The sequence below is a fragment of the Perognathus longimembris genome, chromosome 22 (genome assembly GCF_023159225.1).
Source record: "Perognathus longimembris pacificus isolate PPM17 chromosome 22, ASM2315922v1, whole genome shotgun sequence".
In the NCBI taxonomy this organism is placed as follows: domain Eukaryota; kingdom Metazoa; phylum Chordata; class Mammalia; order Rodentia; family Heteromyidae; genus Perognathus; species Perognathus longimembris.
Genome location: NC_063182.1, coordinates 36,735,206 through 36,757,657, shown reverse-complemented (window position 1 = coordinate 36,757,657; position 22,452 = coordinate 36,735,206). Strand labels below are relative to the sequence as shown.

The 22,452-nt window shown below is 41.9% G+C and overlaps 1 protein-coding gene and 1 long non-coding RNA gene across 2 annotated transcripts in view; one reads left to right on the top strand and one right to left on the bottom strand.

Moving 5' to 3' along the window:
* Epb41l4a (erythrocyte membrane protein band 4.1 like 4A) overlaps window positions 1–22,452 on the top strand; it is a 207,517-nt gene that overhangs the window by 32,439 nt on the left and 152,626 nt on the right.
* LOC125340025 lies at window positions 369–16,483 on the bottom strand. Its single transcript, XR_007208669.1, has 3 exons — window positions 16,364–16,483; window positions 7,466–7,468; window positions 369–381 (listed from the first exon to the last, which is right to left on the bottom strand). It is a non-coding gene; the product is annotated as an uncharacterized LOC125340025 (long non-coding RNA).

Genomic DNA, 22,452 nt, shown 5'->3' with positions numbered 1-22,452 from the left:
CTGTCACTTGAGCCATGCCTCCCACCCCTTTTGCTTTAGTTATTTTTCAAGTAGGGTCTTGTGTTTATGCCTGCTTAGTCTTTCTGCATGGCTACTATTACAGGCATATGCCACCATGGCCAGTGGTTGCTCACTTAGATGGGATCTCAGAAACTTTTTGCTGGGGTTGGCCTCAAACATGTTATCCGTCTGTTTTCCACTGATGAATAATTGGCCATCATGCTATCAGGAGGAGGTGGCTTACTATTTCTATAGGATCCTTAAGGTCTGATTCTCCATCTTTTCTGCCCGTTAAAGGCATGCATTGGCACTAAAAGCAGCTACAACAAAGCACAGTGGTTTCTTCTTTCACTTTCAGATCAGTATCTGGTGAAGATTAGACTTTGATGATTTTAAAAAGCTTTCCAGATTAACTCTAATGTGAAGCTAGGATTGGGAACTGCCGATATGCAGTTGAAGAGAACTTGAGTATTGAACACCATGTTGAACATGTGGTTTCCTACATGTTTTTAAAGCCTGGTCTTAAACTCAAGAGTTTTCTATATCTGTTCTTGGTGATGGCTCTGTGAAAGGCCACAGGATAAATGTGGCCCAGTGTATTAGAGTAGCAATTTTACCAGATATAAAAATAATATTTTAATTTATTATACCTCCAGAGGCAGAAATCAAAATAGATCTTTTATAGGGCAGAGTATAAAATTTGCTTGCTTTAAAGTGTTTCTTTGTAGTTTTTGTTTGTTTGTTTTAGGAAGAGTCTTGCTGTGTAGCCCTGGCTAACATCAAACTTGTGATTCCCTTGTCCTGAGATTATAGACATGAAGCACCACACCTAGCCTGTATTTATTCATTCTTTCTGTTTCCCCTCCCTTCCCTCCCCTTCTCTTCCCTTCTTCTTTTTGTTCTTTCATTCTCTGTTTTTGTTTCTCTCCCGCCTTCCCTCCTGAAAGCCTTATACCCTTGCTGCTTCAGATTGTCTTTCCTGCTTCAGTTTCCTGAGGTTGCTAGATGCATGAACTTTTTAAAAAAGAAAAAAACCCCACCGGATTCTAGATAATACTCAAACCTGTGCCACCTCCATCCTGGGGTTTGCAAGATTCTCATGTTGGGATGACTTTGAATTTATTTCTTGGAAATGCTCCCTGAAGAACTAGGTGGAAAAATATTATTGAGCAATGTTTATACTTCTTAATATTATGTAACCTAGGTGACTGGGCAAAGGTGATGTTTTATGGTATAAATCACCTTTTATATAGAAGATTTTACCCTTTTTCATCATCTTTAACTGGCAAACTATTTCTTCTAAGTAAAGATATCCCATATATAATATTGCCACTTTTTCTTTTCTTTACTATTATTGTTGGTGTTTTTTTTTCTGCAGTTCTGTGTAACAAGAGTCCCCTGGGTCTGAATTTTGAACTTAGGAAACACTGTTCATTCTTAGAAGGTTAAACCAGGAAGCTGTTGGATAATGAGAATCTTCTGGGCCCTTTTGTTTCTGCTCCTAATCACTGTCAGCACCGATGAATGCCTTTCTTCATGGCTACTGTTTGTAATGTCAACTTAACAGTCTAGTTGGGGTCCTGGGTTATTCCATGGGGATGCTTCTGACATTTGGAGACTGCCATTTATTCCTGAATCGAGTGCTCATTTCACACTAATAATTCTCTTGGTGGGAAGTTCTTGCGGAAGACCGGTGCTTCCTTCCCTGCAGGCTTGCACTCTGGCAGAACTGACAAGTGTGTACACGAGTTGTTCTTCCCTCCCACGCAGTGAGTACAAAATGAGTGTTATCCCTTCTTCACACATTAATCTCATTTCCTGGAGGTGATCCAAGACTTGATGCAAGCAAACTTGTAATTTCTGCACTATAGAAACCAGCTAAACATTCACCTGAACATTTCTTCATTAAAGTACAAGTGGAGTACTGTCTTTAAGTCAGACTTTCTGGTAATTGACTGCAGTTGTTTTATTGTACTTCTGAAACGCTTGATCTTCAAGCCAGACTCTGGCATTGCACAGCTTAGGCCATAAGAGCATGGGGCCGAGCAGCCAGGCTACCTGGGTTCTCTCTCTGACTTTGCGACTGAACAGCTGAGCAAGTTACTTCTTTACATCTTAGTTTCTTCTTCTGAAACATGGAGATAACACTTTTTATGAGGATGAAATGAGTTAGTACATTGAGAACTCTTTAACTTTATGTATGGCTTTTATAATTGATGCTTGACAAATAAGCTGTTTCCATGGACATCAAATATAAGTGGCTTCCAGCTTGTGCACATTTGTTATTCAGTTCTAGACTGAGCTACCAGGGCGGAGGAAACCACATCAGAACAGCTGCTGGTGACAGGGGAAAGGGGAGAGAGGCTTCTTTTGCCAGGGAGCTGGCCAAAGAGGAGCCTGAGGAGGAACCGTGCAGAGTCCCTGGCTCTGCCGCACTCCATGCTTCTGGTGTGCAGTTCCACTCCTCACTTTCCAAGACCTGCATAATGTGACCCTAGGCTGGGGTAACCACACTGGGCCGGGGCATGGAGGCATCCTTGCTCCCCCTCTTTTGTTGAGATGAATGGAGCAGGAGTTCAGCTCAGTCTGCAGTGTGAAGAGTGTATTCCTGGGCCTTGCATTTCTGTATCGGAATACGTTTTTCAGAATAGATAATGTCATTTCTGATTGTTAAATTCTCTAGTGATTGCTCTTAAAATGTGTAGTGGAGAAATATTTGTATTATATGTCACATATATTAAGTAACTAATGTGTACTGTGTCTTCAAAGGCCCATACTCAGGTGCCATTGTCTCTCATGTATATTGCAGTAACAATAACTGTCTGTGTCCCCTACTTTCTTCATTTGTCTACATAGTAACCACATTGAGTCAGCTCCTTGAAATCGTTAAGTGACTGCCATTACATTTTGAATAAAATCCAGACTCTCTTTTTCTATATATGTGGTGCTGAGGAATCAAACCCAGGGCTTTCATGTATGTGAGGCAAGCACTCTACCACTAGGCCACATTCCCAGCCCCTTGAAATCCAAACTCTATCACATGATCTGCCAAGGCCTGTAAGACCTATGAGATGTGTCTGTCTCTTTACCATCTCACTACTCTTGGACCACCCTCCTCCCCCTTGCACCCTACCCTTACTGTGCAGACCTTTCATTTCCCATCACCTCCCAGAGGGCAGTGTGTAGCTTTGTTCAACATTGAACCAAAGATAGCCTCCAGATTCTATACTCCACTATACTCCACTGTTTCCTTTATTTTATATATATATATGTATATCTATACATAGATATACATACATACATACATACATACATACATACATACATACATACATATATATACACACACACATTGGTGCTGGGGATAGAATCCAGGGCTTTCTGCATATCAGGCAAGTGTTCTACCAGTGAGCTTCATACCAAGCCCTTCACTGGAAGCTTTGGCACCTGCACAAATGACTCCTTCCAATTCAGTTATAGTGACAGTGGTGAGAGGTGAGTCTAGCTAAGCCATTACTCAGTTGCCACAGAATCCCATAAGGAGTGCAACTGCACCACAAGCTCCAGATCATGAATGTCCTAATCTAATACCTAATAGGCATTAGATTTTTGTCCTGGCTGGGTTTTATGCCCTGGGGTTGCAGAAATGATGGAGCCTCTGTAATCTTTTAACTAACCACATGTATTAGAGACGACTCATTTCACAAATTAAGATAATTTCTAATAGTCCCTTGGTTAACTAACAAGGCTGTTGTTGAATTTTTAAATGACACTTAAAATGCCAAGTAGGAATGTTGGCTTCTCATAGCACTACTTGCAATACCAGCTAACAGTGGCCAGGGTGTTGATAGGGCTTAAAATGGAAATACACTGTCACAAGAGTACACATGTATTGTGCATTGTTTTTACCAGAGTTCCCCTGTATTAAGTTACAGAAATTACAATGGAGGATTTATCTCTTTTATTTACTTCAGCATATCTGTCACAATAGTGCAGGGTACATAATAGATATTTCATGAATGGAAAAAGTTACTTCTGTGTTCTAAACTACCAGTTTGCAAACTTTTTGAGCAAAACTTCAAGTTGAGGAATTGTTATTTGAAAATTAGCCTTTTTACAGAAATCCATCAGTGTCTTCATTTAAACTAACTGAAGACAAGGACGACTGCATTGCTATCAGCCAAAGCATCTAATTTGATTAAGAAAATATTTCATAAATAAAGTGAACATACCATCACTGTTCAGATGCCTAAAAATAGTATCTAGTCAAAAATAACAGAAATGACTCTTTCTATTGCTTTGCTAGAAAGCCACCAACAGGCTGAAAGGGAGTAGTTCTTGAAAGATGGCAAATTTAATGGTCAGAGAGAAAAATGAAAGTGGAACAAAAACAGAGGGTGAGGATTGCTGCAGAGATGAAAAAACCATCTAGGGATCGAGCACAGCCTGGAAGGCATCAGAAACAGGTGAGCCTGCGGCGTGCTCAGCAGAAGTTACTGCAGAACTTGGAGGTCAGCGAACTTCCTTCTTCACCAGGGGCTTTTGCCTCAGGCCGGAGTGGACCAAGGGCCCGGTACTTAGATGTCTTGTCCCATCTGGGAATACTAGGAGCTCCCAGATGGTTACGTTGCTCCTCCCCTCTCACATTTTTCAACATTTTCATTTGTACCATGGAGATTAAAAAAAGGCCATCTTAAGAGTCTGGTAAGCTGGGTATAGTGGCTCAAGCCTGTAATCATCCTAGCTACTTGGGATCTGCATAGTATACGAATGCACTGTAACATCCATTCTACTGTTGATAGACGGTTTATGAGAAACAAGTTTCCTTGAACATTCTTGTGCATGTCTCTTCTTGGACATATTCATTTTTCTTATGAATATCTCTAGAAGTGGAGTTGCTGGGTGGTAGAGTTGGCGTATGTTTACTGAGAAGATACCGTTAGCATTTTCTACAGTGGATATACCAGTTCACACTCCAGCTCTACATCCTTGCCAACACCCAGTATTGTCAATCTGCTAAACTGTTGCTTTTCTGATGGCTGATCTTTTCTTTTCCTTCCTGTTGCAAGAGGATTGTACTTCTGATAGTCAACAATAGACTGAAATGAGGATCTCAGATTAGGAAATTCATCGCTGAGTAATCATTACAGTCTAGACACTAAATTGTAAAGTTTACCACTATAACCAAACCTTCTTGGGAAGGAGGGAGTAAGGAGGAGTGAGGAAAGGTAGACCACATGTGAATATATTTTATGTATGGGGGTGTATGTGAGTTCACATTTGGAGTTAATAGTGAGGACAGACCATTACCTCCTCATGAATAGGCTGGTCCTCTGCAATCAAACTGCCACAGCTGGTTGCCTGATCTTCCAGCAGAATGTTGCTGTCTTGGGGACTGAGATTTGGTTTCCACCACTGGTTGGGTACTTACTGACAAGGTCCAGGTTAGCTTTCTTGTTGCTCAATCCCCATTGAGCTGTTGCTTCTGCTAGCATGGTCTCTTCTACTGGGTCTGTTGAGGAAACACTGACATGGCTGGTGACAAAGACTAACTGACTTACAATTTTGTCCACTTGATTCTTGGGCAGCCCTTCTGTAGTGGATAGCTGTACCTTTCCATGGGACCAAAACTTTTCCATATAATGTACTCATTCTCAGTGGTCCATCTTCTTCCTTAAGTGTCCTTGTACCTTCTCCCAACACTTTTTTTTAAATTCTTTGACCATCAAAATCATTAATCACTGCCTTTGAATCAGTATATGTCTGCCTGTATTTCTGGCCCCCCTTTTTTGTCAGAATAGATAAAGCAGATGCCGATGTGCTTGCTCTCATAAAGTCTTTCAGGAACATTCTTTCCTGATGATGGAAGGTTACAGCAGTAGACTTCTGCTTGGTGCCTGATATCATGCATACTTTGTCTAAACCAGGCCCAAGGATCCTTCTCAGCAGGTCATAAGAAACCACCATGAGCCACGCGCTGGTGCCTCTAATTCTAGCTACTTGAGGAGGCTAAGAGCTGAGGATTGCAGTTCAAGGCCAGGCAGGACAGTCTGAGACTCATCTTCAGTTAGCTACCAAAAAAAGTTGGAAATAGCGCTGTGGCTCAAGTGGTAGCTCACTAGCCTTGAGCTAAAAAGCTCAGGAATAGCGCCCAGGCCTTGAGTTCAAGTCCTAGGACTAGCACCCGTGTATGTGCACATGCTTGCATATATGCACACACAGTTCTACGTGACGCCTTAAGTTATTCAGTAGATGTTAGGTGTATCTGAGACTTGCTCATATAGGGAGCTCATGTGGGAGACCTAGTACACATGCTAGAGCCTAGTTCTTTAACTAGTTCTTTCTCTATCAGACCCAGTATGATAGCTTGGTGGGTTAAATAACATTTCAATTATTCTGGGTAGCTTAGACCACATGATCACTTGATGTCCTTTGATTAGATTCTAATGCATAGCTAGGAGCAATTTCTCAAAAGCTGAGCTGTTATCTGCAGAAGCATGTGTAGGGTTGTTCCTGAACCATGGAAATAAATGACTTCTTGCTTTTTTTGCATATTGGTAAAGTATTTTCTAACTCGCTATCTTTATATCAGATGCCAGGAACTAGTTGACTTCCTAGGAAAGATGCTTTGTTTGGTAGGTTAACCAAATATAAAAAGGATATTTAATAGCTCATAGTCATTCTCCAAGATTTACTTTGTTTTGATTTACTTGTTTAAATGTACCCTTTTTGAGGAATTACCATCCTCACAAATTTCAAGATTTGATGGTAGTGATAAGCTTTATACTTCTCCCATAGATGTGGTGTTTCTTTATTGTCCTGGTAAGGAGAGGAAGTTCAGAGCCATCCATTTGCCATGCTTTCATAATGATCTGCACTCGATAGCCCAGGAGCCATTATGAGAATTCTACCGATAGCTGAATATGTGTACTCAAGCAACAAATCCAGAAGCTGAAAAATAACCATAGAACAGGTTCATGAACTCAATGACCTGCTAAAAGGTGTAAGAGATCAGAACTTCACAAAGTGCTTGGCCACAGTAACTTCTTTTGGAGGACAGTGGCATATTAGAACCCTAGGATTTAGTAGACCTTTTCAAAAGCAAAAAGGTGAGGATTACACTCTGGGAGAATCAGAAACTACAGTAAGAAATATTTGTTATGCTTTTTTTTTCTAGGTCTAGGCTCTCCTAGAATCCTGCTCAAAGGTAGAATCCCTCAAAGGTAGTTAAAGAGCCAGGCACTGGTGGTTCATGCCTACAACCCTAGCTACATAGGAGATTGCGATCTGAGGATCACAGTTCAAAGCTAGCCTCAGCCGTACATGTATGTCCATGAAACTCTTATCTCCAATTAATTAGCAAAAAGCCAAGAGTGGAGCTGTGGCTCAAGTGGTAGAGCACTAATTTTGAGCAAAAAGCTCAAAGAGAGTGCCCAGGATGAAGTTGAAGCTCTGAAAAGTACACCTGCTTGTGTGTGTATACAGACATAATTAAGGGAGAACAGCGGGAGGGATGGATTCTCCCTGGGTCCTTTTGAAGGAGTGGTTCCTGCGGAGGTCATAGTAGTGATAGAAGAGGGTTTGGAGTATTTCTGTTTTCACACATCCTTAATAGTCTTCAACCTGGTTCCTCATGAGGAACCAGAAATGAGTGGCATCTGTTAGAAATTGTGTTTCCACTTGAGACTCAACTTGGGATGATTCACAAACACATTTAACACTCCAGAAGCTTGTGAAACATCATTTTGAAGTGTGAACCATACTGTGGAAAGAGGTTGTAGTTTTCTTTTTCTCTCATAAGAATGAATAACTGTAGTCTAATGAAATTTAAGACTTGATTTTTTGGTTAGGTAAAAGTTTGAACACAGTGGAGTCATCTGACAAACTTGATATGCATGCATTGCATTCATTTCAAACATTTTAGTTACCTAAGAACTATCTTCGAAAGAGTTTGCAGCTTCTAGTAACTTACCTTACTAATTTCAATTAAGTGAGAACACTACATTTCTTGTATTCTTTTGCCAGTTAGTAGATTCTCAGGTACTGACAGATAATAAATGAAACTTGAGTATAAATCTCCCAGCCCAAGTCAGTTTCAGTGAATGACCTAGAGGGATATACGATATAGAAGTATATTGCATATACTTCTTGGGCTTCCTTCCTTAAGCCTTTTCTCCCATCCGTCTTTGTAGGGGAGAAGCCCCACTTTTTTCCAAGGTTCCCCTCTCCAGCTGGTTATCTGAGTCCTGTCTTTCTGTGCTAGGAATTTGTTGAGGCCTCTTCCATCCTGAAGATGTGCCTTCTTGATGGTGCATCACCCTACTGTGATGTCCATATGCCCCTCTTTTGTTGTGATGACCTTTTTCATTCGTCAAGTCCCTTTGGTCTCCTTTCATACATGCTAGGGTACATACTGCAACACTGACCTCCAGGTGCCAGATCTGTGATGCTGCAGGAACATTTGAAGCTGTTACTACTCCTATTTTTCTGAGTTGTCTTCTTTGTTGGAGTCCATGACACCAAGTTCTCTGCAGTCCTTTTCGCTCTCCATTCTGTTCCCAGAATCCTGCACACTCTTACTGTCTTCCTGCGTTTATCTGTGGGTATCTATCTTGGTCATACTTTCCTCAGCATTGCTTCAGTGCTTGGAGCGAATGTTGTGCTTAGTAACATTATGGAGGAAGATGAGGCTCTAGTGTGATTTTGTGTAGGAATAATAGCTTTTTGGGAATGCCTTGACACATATTTTTGACTTGCGCATGTGTTTCTCAGTGGACAGACAGACGGATGGGACTGAGGGATGCTTGAGAATTCACCGAGGTGGATCTTCTTCTCTCTCCACAAAGCACCTGAATACTTGCCACGGTAGTATCACTGTCATGGCACCCATCACACAGTGTCTGGGCAAGTGTGTCCTGAACGTGCCTCCACCCCTTCTCTCACTGATGCCGCCCCGCCCCTGTAGCGTGGTACTTGGATTGCATCAGCTTCTCCCGCCTTTGTCTAAATTAGAACAATAGGCAGAATTACCATGCTTATAAATCACTTTTCTAACAAAATGGCTGTCATGTAATTGGTTTGGGCCACATTATTGTGATTAATTAGTTTAGAAATTATTTGTGTTTAAACTTACAAGGACTATATTACTTGTGATTCAAAGAAATAATATATGAAAGCCACAGTGTTTGAGGAGTTGTTAGGCCATTAGGAAAGACCCTACATATATATATATGTGTGTGTGTATGATAAGATAAGTGAAAGAAGACGAGGTTTTATGAAGGAGAAAAAGGGCCTTGAGGGATACACAAGGACCTTCCTTGGGCCCAGCCCACTGTATGGATGAGTAATACAAGTGGAGGCAGTGACATGTTCTCATCAAATGTGGTATGTATTGGTTTTGACTGAGTATCTGAATTAGTTTGTTGTAAAGGCATATTGGGAGGTAATCATGGGAGAGCAGATGCAATCACGTAATAGAGACTTTCAAAGAGAAATCTAAAGAGTGCAGATGCTGTATGTAAGTAGTAGGGCGCCGTGGAAGGACTTTGTCAGAGGAGAATGAGAAGATTGGGTGCTGGGAAGATGCATTTGGCCGTGAGCAGTCCAAAGAAAGGGTACCCAGGGTACCTGTGGCTGCATGGTTAGATGGAGAGGAGGCCATGATGCAGGTTTCGCTTTCGTGCTGGGTTAGTGGGAGGCACTGTTCCCTCGCACTGTGCCGCACTGTGATCTGAGACTGTGGCATTTGGCTTCTCCGCTTCTTTGTAAATTTCTGCTCACTTCGTCATTTCTTACTCTGGTATTCCGTAAGTATTCCATTGTGTTCTGAGTGGATGCCCAAAGACCAGGTAGTGAAAAGGATGAAGACTAGAAGCCAAAATGAATAAATGAAATCTATGGAAGATCCAGCAGCACGCTTGGTGCACAGCCACCATGTGTTCTTAGGGGAGTCCTTGTGACGGCTCTGAGAAGCTTGCAAACAAGTCATGCTTACAGGCGGTGGAGTTTCTGGGGGGAGCAACAAGATCTGTAATTAAAATATAAATACCAGGCTAAAGTCTGAAGTTTAATAAGCAGATACAGGCTATCCAAGCTGCCTGGAGAATTGCCAAGAATGTTCCCCAGTTCCTTAAAATTCAACTTATTCCTTTTGCATTTTTCTCTTTCTGTGCCCACGCTTGCTTTTCCATCCCCAGTGCAAATGTCAACAGGGAAACAAGCAAATGACTACAGCTTCTTAAAGATCACACTTTGAAAACACTGTGTGTGTGTGTGTGTGTCTGTGTGTGTGTGATGTCTGTATGTGTTCATATCTACCCATCTGTAGGTTATTCCAGCCTCTTTAGAGGGCCAGATTATGCTAATAACTGTAACTTTCAAGTGTTTTGCCATTTATTGCATGCTTCCTCACCAAAGTCTGTATAGTTCTTAGTGTTGGGTGTTTATATATGTATATGTATATGTATATATATACACATATATACATATCTATAAATATATAATACTAACGTGCCCATCCAAATCCCTGTGAAAGCTTTAAATAGCACTGATGTTTTAAAAATCTGTACAAGTGTACTTCTTTCAAGAGAAGAGTCTTTCAGAGAGGATCAGAGGAATTTCAGAGACAAAAACTTGTGCTGACTAACACAGCATGGAAATGATGATTTCCAAGTTTTGTTTTACTAAAATTTAGTTTTAGTTGCTGTAAATTATGACTGTAAAATAATAACATTAAGTGTGGATAGTCTTGACCATTTTGGAGGTGTTGGATGTTGCTACTACATTGTTTCTTAGTTCCCCAGGGTAAGATTTTTTTTATAACAGAATGAATTATCTCATCTTACAGTGTAGATTCCCCCCCCCCTTCAATTTCTACTTGTCTCTAGCTATTTTATAAATTCTTTCTCATTTGGTTCCTTTTGTTAGGTAACAATGTACAATTTATATAACTACAAAAGATTTTTTTCCTACTTGATATTTTCGATAAAAATATGGCAAATGGTTATATCTATGTGAATAAGTGATGTATCATCAAAAAAAAAAAAAAAAGGGAAATCTTGGAACCAGGAAGCAAAGCTAATTGTGGACGGGCTATCAGGATTGTGTCTAGTATTTCTATCTAATTTTCTTATTTTTTTTTTATCGAAAGGGCTTAAATGAACATAAAACTGTTGTTATGCTGGAGAATTTGGAAAATGTAGGCGAGTATAATGGGAAAATAAAAACCACCCTCAGTTGTCTCTGTGTGTGTGCGTGCGTGCATGTGCAGGTGTGCACTCCAGCGCATGCCTGTGTGTGTATAATTGTCCTTCAGTGTGTCCTGAAGGTTGTGAGTTCCAGTGGCTCCCTTCTGTAGATATCAAAATCTGCAGAGGTGGAAGCCCCTTGGATAAAAGAATATGGTATTTTGTATATCCTGTTTATTACTTGCAATACCTAATGCAATGCAAATATGTTAACGTATTTTACCAAATTTTATAGAAAAGTGACAAGAAAAAGGTCTGTATGTATTAAGTATAGACTCAGTTATGTGGTGTTTTTTTGTTGTTGAATATTTTCAGTCTGCAGTTGGTTGCATCCATGAGTGCAGTCACTTAGGACCTGATATCATGTGGTATACATGCACAGATCTTATGTGACAGGCACTGCGTGAAGCTATCTATGGTGGTTATTTCACATTGGCTCTGTGAAGCAGATGCTATTTTTAAAGTTGAATATTAGATGTAATTTAATTATAGATGAATTTCAATATTATAGATTATTGGGGTTTCACCAAAGAACAGAACAAATAGAAAATACACCGTGAGATATTGATTCTAGAACTTGCTATGTGAGTGTAGGACTGGGGAAGACTGCATTTTGTAGGGAACTTGGTCAGGCAGGACCAATATTTGGGACTCTTGGCTATGAGCTGAGCTTATATAGAATTTCTTCGCCCAGGAATCTTTAGTTGCGTTTTTTTTTATTTTATGTCTTGCAGCAGGTTGAATCAGCCTCAATCTGATAATGTAGGACTATTTCCCTTAAAGAAAACTATAGACTTAAGTCACTTCTGTAAGTCTATATATCTAAGTCACATCTACAAAGTACCTTTATGGGAACCCAAGATTTGTTTTTGGTTGATTGACTGAGGAATATAGCCTAATCAAGCTGACTCAGTGCCACTTCTGGCTTTTCGGAGTAGTTTTATTGGGGATAAGAGTCTCAAGGGCTTTTCTGCCTGGGCTGTCTTTGAATTATGATCCTCAGATCTCTCTGCCTTTTGAGTAGCTAGGATTACAAGTGTGAACCACCGATGCCCAGCTAAATTGTGTATTTTTAATAGAGATAGATAGGATATAAGTAAAAGATATACATTGCAGTTGGTTCATATGTTTGTTTTGAAAACAATAGATTTTCTCTGTTGGGCAGTTTACTTATTGAAAACATTGGACAGCTTAGCCTTGCTAGATACTATATCCTACTCATTTTGTAGATGGTTTGATGGTGACTTAGATTGGCCAGCTGAGTCCAAAGCCAGGTCTGACTTCAGAATTTAAGTTCTTATGCTTTCCTGAAATGAACTGGGGATGGGGATAATGATGGTGACAGTGATGGTGGTAGTAATGGAGGTAGTAGCAGTGACAACATAGCCAAACTTGAGTGCTTGCTGTATGCCAGACACTCTTAAGTGTTACAGGTGTCAGTGCATCTCTTCCCCTCAATGGCTCTAGGATGTAGATGTGTCTCCATCTTAGACTTAGTGACTTCCCCAATGTCACTTAGCTAGTAAGTATCACTGTGAAGATTCAAACCTACTCTGAATTCGCTTTATTATGTTCTTTTTCAAAAATAGCTAAATAACATCATTGGCCTTTTATGAGCTACAAACAGACCACCATGGTTTAAGGTCCTAACCAGCATCAAACCAAATGAGCTACCCTTGGATCCACTAGCTGCTAATAACACTAGCAAATATTATTGCTGGGTCTGAATTCTTAACCACTGTGCTACATTATCTCGAAACTCTTTTTTTCCTCTTAAACACATGGGAAGAGAAATTCATTCTGGGCTGCTTCTTAGGAACTCGGACATGTTTAAAATTATGTAGCAAAGTTTGATCAACTGTTATCCAGGGCTGTTGAGAGAATGGAATCAATTACTGCTTTAAACACTTGAGAATACTTCATGGAAAAGACTCTTATGAAATGTGTTCACTTGTCTCAAGTCAAGTTCTGCCATCCCTAGATTCTTATTTGTGTATTGTGTAGAAGTTACTTTCAAGTGAAAAATCTATTCCTACAGACCTCATTGTGAATATGACATTTTTATTTAAAGTCTTGTATGCATTATAGAAAGTATCTAAGAAGTCTGTTTAGAAACTCTTCTATCCTGAGTACTTTGTGTGTTTTCATTTATTGCTTATGAGAGATGTTTATGTGCTGGCAATATTGACTGAAATATGCTCTTGGGAGAAAACACCCCCAAAAGGTAGCAATTTATGAAAATTGAATGTCTGTAGGCCCGGCTTTTTCCTACTTTGTATGCTGATCCAATAACTGCAAGCATTAGAGCTAATCTGCTCCAGTTTGGGTGGCTGCTCTCCCCTTAAGCATACCTTTTTGGATCTGACTTCCTTAATTCCTTAACCCAGGTGGCCACCCCTGCCCTCTGGGCTTCAGCTTACCAGGCTAAGGAAGAACAGACACACACCTCCGTCCCTCATTTGTTTCACAGGTACGGGGTTTAACAGTCCACAGAGAAATTGGAATGGCCTGGAAAATGTACCTGGTGCCATTGAAATTCCATAAAATATACCAGTGGCTTGCCATCTTGTTAGGATTGCTGGTCACTGAAACAGGGTTGTGCAGGGCATGGCTTTTATGAAAACTTAGCAGCAAATGCTTTAATCAGGTTATTAGGAGAGACTGGTTAATAAGATAGGGTGTTGCATACTTCTACAGCTGAGTGGGAAAAGAGAGAGAAGAGGAGAAAGAACAGGAAAAAGGAACAAAGAAGGAAATTGGAGAGCCAGTTGGATAGCGTGTATTATATCTTGTAATCATGGGTGTTGTATTGTGCATATCAGTTGCAGTGCTTCTCTCTGTTGCTTGGTATCATGAAGATGGTTGCTTAGCATCATGAAAATGGTTGCTTATTAGCTGCTGCTTCTTCCTCTCCCCCCTCCTCCTCCATTCTTCTTCATGTGATTGAACTAATGACCTCATCTTCACTATATAGGTTCTCTACCACTTGAACCATACCACTGATCCTTTCTTAGTTTTAGTTATTTTTCAAACTGGGGTTTAAGTTTCTGCTCAGGGTCTTCCTCAGACCATGATCCTCCCTAACCATGGTCCCCCAAGTAGCTGGGATTACAGGTATGAGCCGCTATGCCTGGTCTTTGTACATCAATCAATTTAAACCTACTCTGCAGGTAGTTAATATTAATGAAAACAGATCCCTGTCATTAGTATTTTTGTCAGAATAATGAATCTGTTCAGTGCTTTAACTTTCTGTGTCTGATGTACATTCATTCCAGTCCTGTCATTAATGTTAACTCTTTATATGAGAACTAGAAAATACTTTCTCACTGAAGAAGGCAATCTAATTTAAGCTTCCTGCCTTCTTGAAATGCTAGCCAGAAGAGAGAGAATACCAGGTGGGAGGTATAATGAGAGCCACAGGAAGGGAATCATGTTTTAACAAGGCTGAGCGGTGGTTCTGATCACCTCAAGTGTGAGAACTGGTGTGCTGTTGAGAGGTCAAGCTAGATGAAGGTCCAGAATGCCCCGTGGGGCTCCTAAGTGAACCCTCTTCGTCTTTGTCATCTCTTTGACCCTTTGTGATTTTTCAGGGGTGCTTCCCACACTTCAGTGGAGGTTCTCTGAGCTGGCAGCCTTCCCTCCAGACTTTTCTCTCCTGCTGCCAAGCGCACTGGCTATACAGAAGCACAGTTGGGAGCTCTGAGTTCTGTTCCAGCCTCCTCTTAACCAGCGGGGTAATGTAACAGGAGGGGTTAACTAGACTAGGCCCTGCTTTTCTCGTATGCAAACCCAGATAGTGAGCCTTAATTTCGAAAAGCTTTCTTCCATCAAGGCTAGTGCTAGTCTATTTGCTTAATTACTTTCCTATCTAAAATTTACAAATTTGCTTCAATATATGCATTTGTTATTCAGCTGTCAGCCACTCTGATTTGTTCATTTATAACTGTGATTGCCAAAACTTTGAATCCTCGGTGTGCCTTCGTCCCAACACAACAGAGCCAGTTACTTACACGAATAGTGCATTTCCTCTGACATTGATTTCCCTTTCCGGACACCCACCAAGTGTCAGTTTATATCCATCAGTGGTGCCATAGCTCCCAGGGAAGATGGTATTATGGTTTGATCGTTAGAATCTCACTCTTGGACCAAAAACACAGCCATAGTTGAATGTTTCTGTTGAGCAGTTCCTCCTTTCTTCACAGTGTTGTAACTCAGTCACCAGGCCAAGGTGGTTTGTCCCTCCAGCCCGTCTCCTGTCTGTCTGCCATCCCTGCCACTTTGTGTTTTGCCTACTGGGCAGGTCACTGAGATGCTCTGGAGCTTGAGTGTGACACGGTAGGAAAGGTGAGTTGACAGCCTCGCAGGGGTTGGCACACCTCACTGAAAGGATTCGACAGTACGTATTTCAGTCTGCATGGGCCATAAAGTCTCTGTTGCACCTCCACTACAAGGTCCTCTGACAGGATGTAAAACAGCGGTGTGCTTGTGTTCCTGTAAACGCTCAGGCAGTGGGCCAGATGTGGCTCCTCACCGTGGCTCCCCAACCCTGTTCTAGGAGGCGAGGCCAGGTCCAAGTCATTGATGCGTGTGACTCAGGTCCTGACCGGTGGAATGAAGAAATTAAGCGTTGTGAAGGGGGTGAGCAAGGCCATGGGGAGGGCTGGGGTGCTTTCTTTTGTGCACCAGCTGACAGAAAAAGCAACCCTGGGACATGTGGTGACTTGAAGAGCCTCCCTGGGAGGAGAACGCAGGTGCCAAGACCAGGCATGGCTGCACTGGGCTGGTTCAGGGCACAGCAGGGAGGCCAACAACTCCAGCAGAAGGGAAGAGGCGCTTTCCAGAGAGGAACAGCCTGTTGAAGGGAGGGAGGGCTGGGACAGGTCCTGAGGACAGGAGGTGTATCCCCTGGGTTTGGCTGAAGACTGACTTGGAAGGGGTCCTCAAGAGCGAGAGGAACGGAGATTGATCAAGTGACTGACTGTTTTCACTCTCAGGCAGGATCAGATTTGCAGGGAGAGGAACACTACCTACTTCCTTTTAGCACAGGTCACAGATGGTATGTGGTGCCAGGGGGCAAGTGGTAGGGGTGTTTGTGGAGTGGGTCCTACCCACTAGACTGGATTTACAGGAGACATTGCACTCAGCCAACTGGAGTCGGCCTTTATCTTTCCACACACCAAGGAATGCTTGCCCCTCGCCATCACCTTGTCTGAGAAGCCTGCTCTAATCACTCCTTCTAGCAAAGCTCACCTCCCGCTTCCAGTCTGTAGAGCCCCTTCTTCCTGGTACTTCTCTCTGAGCATGAATAGAGTAGTGAGAGCCCTTTGCTCATGTGCCATTTTCACTTCTTAGGTATTGAAGACTCTCAAGGGGATCCTTGGGAATATAAACTCAGGAGTTAGCTCTGTGATCATAGGTAAATGACTGTTTATGGAGGCCTCTCTTCCTTGTCTGTGGAAGGAGGGAGTATTGCCAGTCTTCCAGGGCTTTGATGATGCTTGAGATATGCCTGAAGCACTTCATTTAGAGTCCGTGTGTTTTAGTGGTTCAATAAATGTTAACAGTTATTTGTAGACTTGCTGTTACATTGCAACAAGGCTTAGCACAGTGGCTATTTAAGATGCTCCACAAACATTGGCTGGCAGAGGGAGGGTGGTATCGATAGATTTTATGGTAGATGCATGCAAACTAGCCTGAATTGTAGCAAAGCTGACTGTAACACAAGGATTTGACTCTGTGAAGATCAAATTAAAGTATTTAGAGAAATTTGTATATCACTATCATAGACAGATGCCTATAGGAGAAAACCTGATAAAATGTCACGTGGGTGAAAGTATTGGTATTAATGAGCGAATCTTCTTATACCTGACAGGCTGGAAAGACAAACATTGAGAGACAATAATCAGTGTCAACAATGCAGTATGTGTCCAGGCTGATTGGGCTATCCACATTGTTTTGGTTCTGTGAAACAACCTAGAGGCAGGTGGTGATTTTTGTCTTCTGAGCAAGGTATGAGAACAGATTCTAAAAGGGAAGCTTCTAATGAAAAAGATGTTTAGCTCAAGTGAGATCAGAAATGGAGTTTAGACATGACCTTGGAAAATTTGAAAGAGGCAAAGTTGATCCTATGTATTTCCAGAATTCCTTCAGCTGAAAATTTTCTTTATCATTTTCTGACCTTTGCTAATGGAAGGTCATATTTTTGGTGCCTCAAGTGGCCCAGTCACCAAGCCTTTGGACATTGTAGTCATCTCCTTTCTGCATCTTTGCCTTCCCCACCCAGCCTAGCTCTTTAATCTCATGTTGGTTCAACTAAGTACTAAGCCCATTACAGGGCCCCCTAACCACAAGGGAACTCAAGAGGTGCTGTCTGCCCACCAAGAATGCCCGGTGAACAGCTTTAATGGCCACCACAATAACTTGCATAGGATAGAGAGCGTGATACCACGAGGAGCTTTATTGGAGGCCAGGGAGACAGAGAAAGGAAAAATAAAGAAATCAGCTTAATTCCCAGGAAAACACACCGCAGGCCTCATATCTCATTCTACAGTTCACCTCACCTACCAAGTGACAGGCAGAGAAACAAGGCAGAGAACACCTTACTCCTTATAACTCCAGACAATCTACTCGGAAGCCTTTTGAAACACGGTTTCTAAATAATCTGTACAGTCCCACATCTGTAGGTAGTTGACAAGCATGCTGTTCTTTTTGTGTTTGGATACTGAACTTCTTTGTATATTAACTACAGTTGAGGAAATGCAGCCTGAAAACTCTACTTTTGTTAGGATTATGCAGGGATTTGTATTACCCTACCTCATCCATTTTTGCTCTTAAAATTAACATAAAATATATCTTCTGTCTCAGGTTTTGCCATGGTTTCTTAAACTACAAATGTTTGTCTGCTTTCTAATCCTCCTTTGTGGCCTTTGTTCCTGTTTTCTTCTTACCTGAAAGGTCTTTCCTTCTTTCTCCTCTTACTGAAATCCTCTGCATTTATTAACACTAATTCCTCTGGAAAGCCTTCCCATCACTAAACTCAGTCTGGTCGGTTAAGAAAGACTGGGCAGAGTACCGTTTACAGATAAAAGCATAGCAGTTGCAAAGGCCTGTGGGCAGGAAGTCCAGTGTGGTGAGAGAAACACTAGTTTTGTGATAGCAAAGGAGAACCTCACTCCTAACCCAGACAACCCAGAAGGCTGTGGAAATTTTATCTTTCTTTTTATGATATTGAAACTCAATTGAGGAATTTTAAACAAGAACATGTTAAAGTTAGATTTGTGTCTCTAAATATTCTGGCTGCTGTATGGAGATGAAAGCAAAGGTGGATGTGGAGACACAGTTGAGAGGGAGTTGCAGCCATGCCGGGGTTTAGACAAGGTGATAGTAGTGGAGATGGAGCACTGGTGACAGATTTGTGCCCAGAAATCTTGTCATAATAATCAAAATATATGGGGAATGGGGGAAGATGAACCATCTTTAGAAGACAAATGTGTGGGCCAAGATTAATGGATTGAAAGTCTAGAAACATGCTGCTTTCTCTTATTCTTTGTTTTGTTGGATTGTGAGATTTAAAATAAAAAAAAAGAAGAAGCGAATGACATTTTCTGCATATAGATCTACATTAGTTTTATCTTTTCTTGTTAAAATGTAGATTATAAGTTCCTCTTTAAAAAAGTGTTGATATTTGGACAAATTTAGATTCTAGTATATAATCTAGCCTCCGGTTTTGTGCCTTTTAATGATGGCTCTCTCCCTGTTGTCTCTTACTCTGTGCCCAGCCTTGGTCTGGTCCTAAGCATTTTCATTCCCAATCAACACAAAGCCTCCTGTGTCCTTTAATGAGCAGAGTCATTGATTATTTTCGGTCCACATTACCTAGAAATAAAAATGATGGGGCTATGTTGAAAATGAACTATACAACTTGTATGTGGAGGTAGGAGGGAAAAACTGGGAGTGAGGGAAGGGGTGACATTGTCTAAAAGAAAAGTACGCATTACCTGACTTATATAACTGTAATCCCTCTGTAATCACCTTTATGCTAACAACTTGTAATATATACATATATATTAAAAATTCAAAAAGTAATGAGGGAGGGAGTAAGATTTTACCTCACTCTGGGCCAATGTTTGGTTAAACATCTAAATTTTTTTCTGCTGATGTTTAATGTTTGGTTTTGCCTAGTAGAAACACCCAGCTCTCTCCTTTCATTTTCTTTTTCTCTTTTTTTGCCAGTCCTGGGCCTTGAACTCAGGGCCTGAGCACCATCCCTGGCTTCTTTTTGCTCAAGGCTAGCACTCTGCCAACTTGAGCCCCACATAGCACCACTTCTGGCCTTTTCTGTGTAGTGGTGCTGAGGAATCGAACCCAGGGCTTCATAGTATACGAGGCAAGCACTCTTGCCACTAGGCCACATTCCCAGCCCCTCCTTTGATTTTCTTAAACTTGTTGTTGACGATGCATTGCAGCCTTTGGGTGACCTAAAGTAGGTGCTGAGCAAGTACTTTCTAGAAACTCAGAGGGGGGACTGATGGTAATAGCATCCATTGTGAACATAAAATAATTCAATGTGATATCCCTCCTGGCTAATCAGAGGACTGGCAGACAGCTGGGTTGCCACGGAAGCGTTTATGCAGAAAGAGAGGTGGTGACATATGTCTTGGAGAAATGGCATCGGATCTGCTGTCAGTAGTGTGTGTTGGGGGAGGGGCGGTGAGGTTGTGACTCACGGTGTATACACGGAGGAGTGTGCGGAGACCAGAGAAGGCAATTTCGGGGATACACATGTATTCCCTCTCCTAGCCAAGACATCCATTACTGAGCATAAGAGTCTTAGTAGAGACAGCATCCTGGTTGTTTCTGTTTTGTCTGTCAGTGTGTTTAGTATTCATCTACACCTGATCTCCTGGGGCTCGGTGTCACAATCATTAGCCTTCCATCGTGGGCTGGCTGCAGCGTCCCAGTAGAGACCAGCAGTAGGTCTCCTTAATTGGCCGATAGGGTCAGCCTGCGTTGACATGCGCATTCGTGCTGCTTTCCCCTCTCTCTTTTTGACACCCTCCCACTTCCCCTCCCATATAGTTCCTGGGGTAGAGGTGGTGGGAAGCAGAGCCCAGAGGAATTAGGAGTCCTGTGGAGACATGAAAACCCCCTAGGGTGCTGCTTCTCAGCTAGAGGCTCCTTCCCAAATGGAGATCTAAGCCTTCGGAGGGAGCCTCCATTTTAACGGATGGAGAAAAACAGTAGTTCTGCAGGTAGGAGCTGTTGGGCAGTAGTGGCTACTAATGATTTCAGTATTCTTAACACGCACAGGTATTCGATTCTTTATCTTAAAAAGGCATGAATTATGTTTAAAAATCAGTGCCTACCACCTCATTATTCCTTTGGCGCACAGGCAGAGTGTGATCTGAGCCTCTGAAGAACCTTTCTCCACCTCTGGAAAAATGACACACCTCTCTCCTTCTTCCCATTACTCCTTTTCCTCCTATCTTCTCCCTTTTCTCTCCTTCTCAGTTTGTCTGTTTTGAGACAAGGGTCTCCCTTTATGGCTCTGGCTGTCATTATCTCTTGACTCAGTCTCTCAAGCTGGCATTATAGTCAGGCACCATGCCTACTGATCTCTTAAGAATTGCTTTCAAAACAGTAGTAGAGGAGAAAGCCTTCAACAATTTACAAAGAGCAAACAAAAGTGCATAAACAGTACTACAAAAACAGTGATCTGTGTTTTGGAAAATATGGTTGATTTTCAAAAAGCCATATATGTATTCTTATCAGATTGGTGTGTATTTTCTCTTGGTAATTTTAATCATCTTTTAAACAACTTCTGTTATCCTGAGACTCTCAGTAGGCCGTTAAATATAACCGTTGAATGTAAGAATTAGGAGAGAAAGAATTTCCAAAGGAAGAAGGAGAAGAAAGAAAGTAAGGATGGAAAAAGGGAAGTATGTGTAGGTTGGGGAGTGGTGGAATGGGAGTCCGCTGTATCATTCAGCAGCTCTTAGCTTGCAGATGTTTTTCACACTCTGGAATACCACTAACAAGGTAAACACAAGGTACTGAGTGGTTCTCAAGCCAATTTTTTCAAGTAATAACTGTAGCAGTATCGTCTCTAAGGCTACATTTTAGCAAGAATGGTTAAAAAAGGGAGAAAGCAGAATAAGGAAAATGGACAAGATAGTTTTGAATAGAGAAGAAAGACTGTTTTACTCTTCTTTCTATTCTTACAACTCTGGAACAGGAACTTAGAGGCAGGGCTTTGCCAATAATACTGAGGATGGAGACAAAGGGTGAGAATAGCCTTTTTTGTTGTTGCTGATACTAGGATTTGAACTCAAGATCTCATGCTTGCTCAACTTTTTTGCTTGGCTGGGGCTGTACTACTTGAGCCATGCCTCCAACTTGGCCTCTTGCTGGTTATTTTAAAGATAGAGCCTTGAGTACTTTCCTCTCTAGGCTGGCTTTGGACCACAATCGTCAGCTCTCAGGCTCCTGAGTAGCCAGGGCTACCGGCAGGAGCCACCAGTGCCTGGTGAGAATAACGTTTGCTTTTCTTTGTTGGCCTCTCCTTCAGTTCCTCTGGCTTACGGGGAGAGCTGTTTGGTGACATGCTGTGTCATCATAGGAGATACAATGTGTGATTTGCCCCCCCTAGTTGCCCTTGGCATAATTTCCTGGATGGCCTGAGGTGGGGAGGGGGGGAGGGATTAGTATTCTTAAATGATGCAGATGCCTGGTGTTGAGGTGTATGCCTCAAATTCCAATACTGGGGAGGTTAAGGTAAGAAGATAAGTGGGTTCAAAGCCAGTTTGGGGTATATAGTAAGACTGTCTCAAAAAAAAAAACCACCCAAAACGAAAGAAAGAGAGAGAAAGAAAGAGACACAGGCAGTTGTAACAGGCTCACAGAGGTGTGTGTCATATGGGGCAGTGGATGGATGGCACAGCCCAGTGCCACAGCTGGCAGAGCAGCCCAGGTGGGTTGCAGGACTGGTGGTTGCTTGTTCCTGAGGACCATGAGCCCTTGCCTCCCAATAGCCAGGTGGATTGTGGGGATCTCATCTCTCTGGATACAGTGTTAAATTAGGAGCCAAGGGCTTTGCTTGGGCGCTTTAAATATAGCATTGAGATCCGAAAGACCCTGCTTATGACACCAGCCTGATCCCCTCCGCTGTCCTGGCTTGGACTCGTAGTATTTCTGAGTTGTGGTGGCT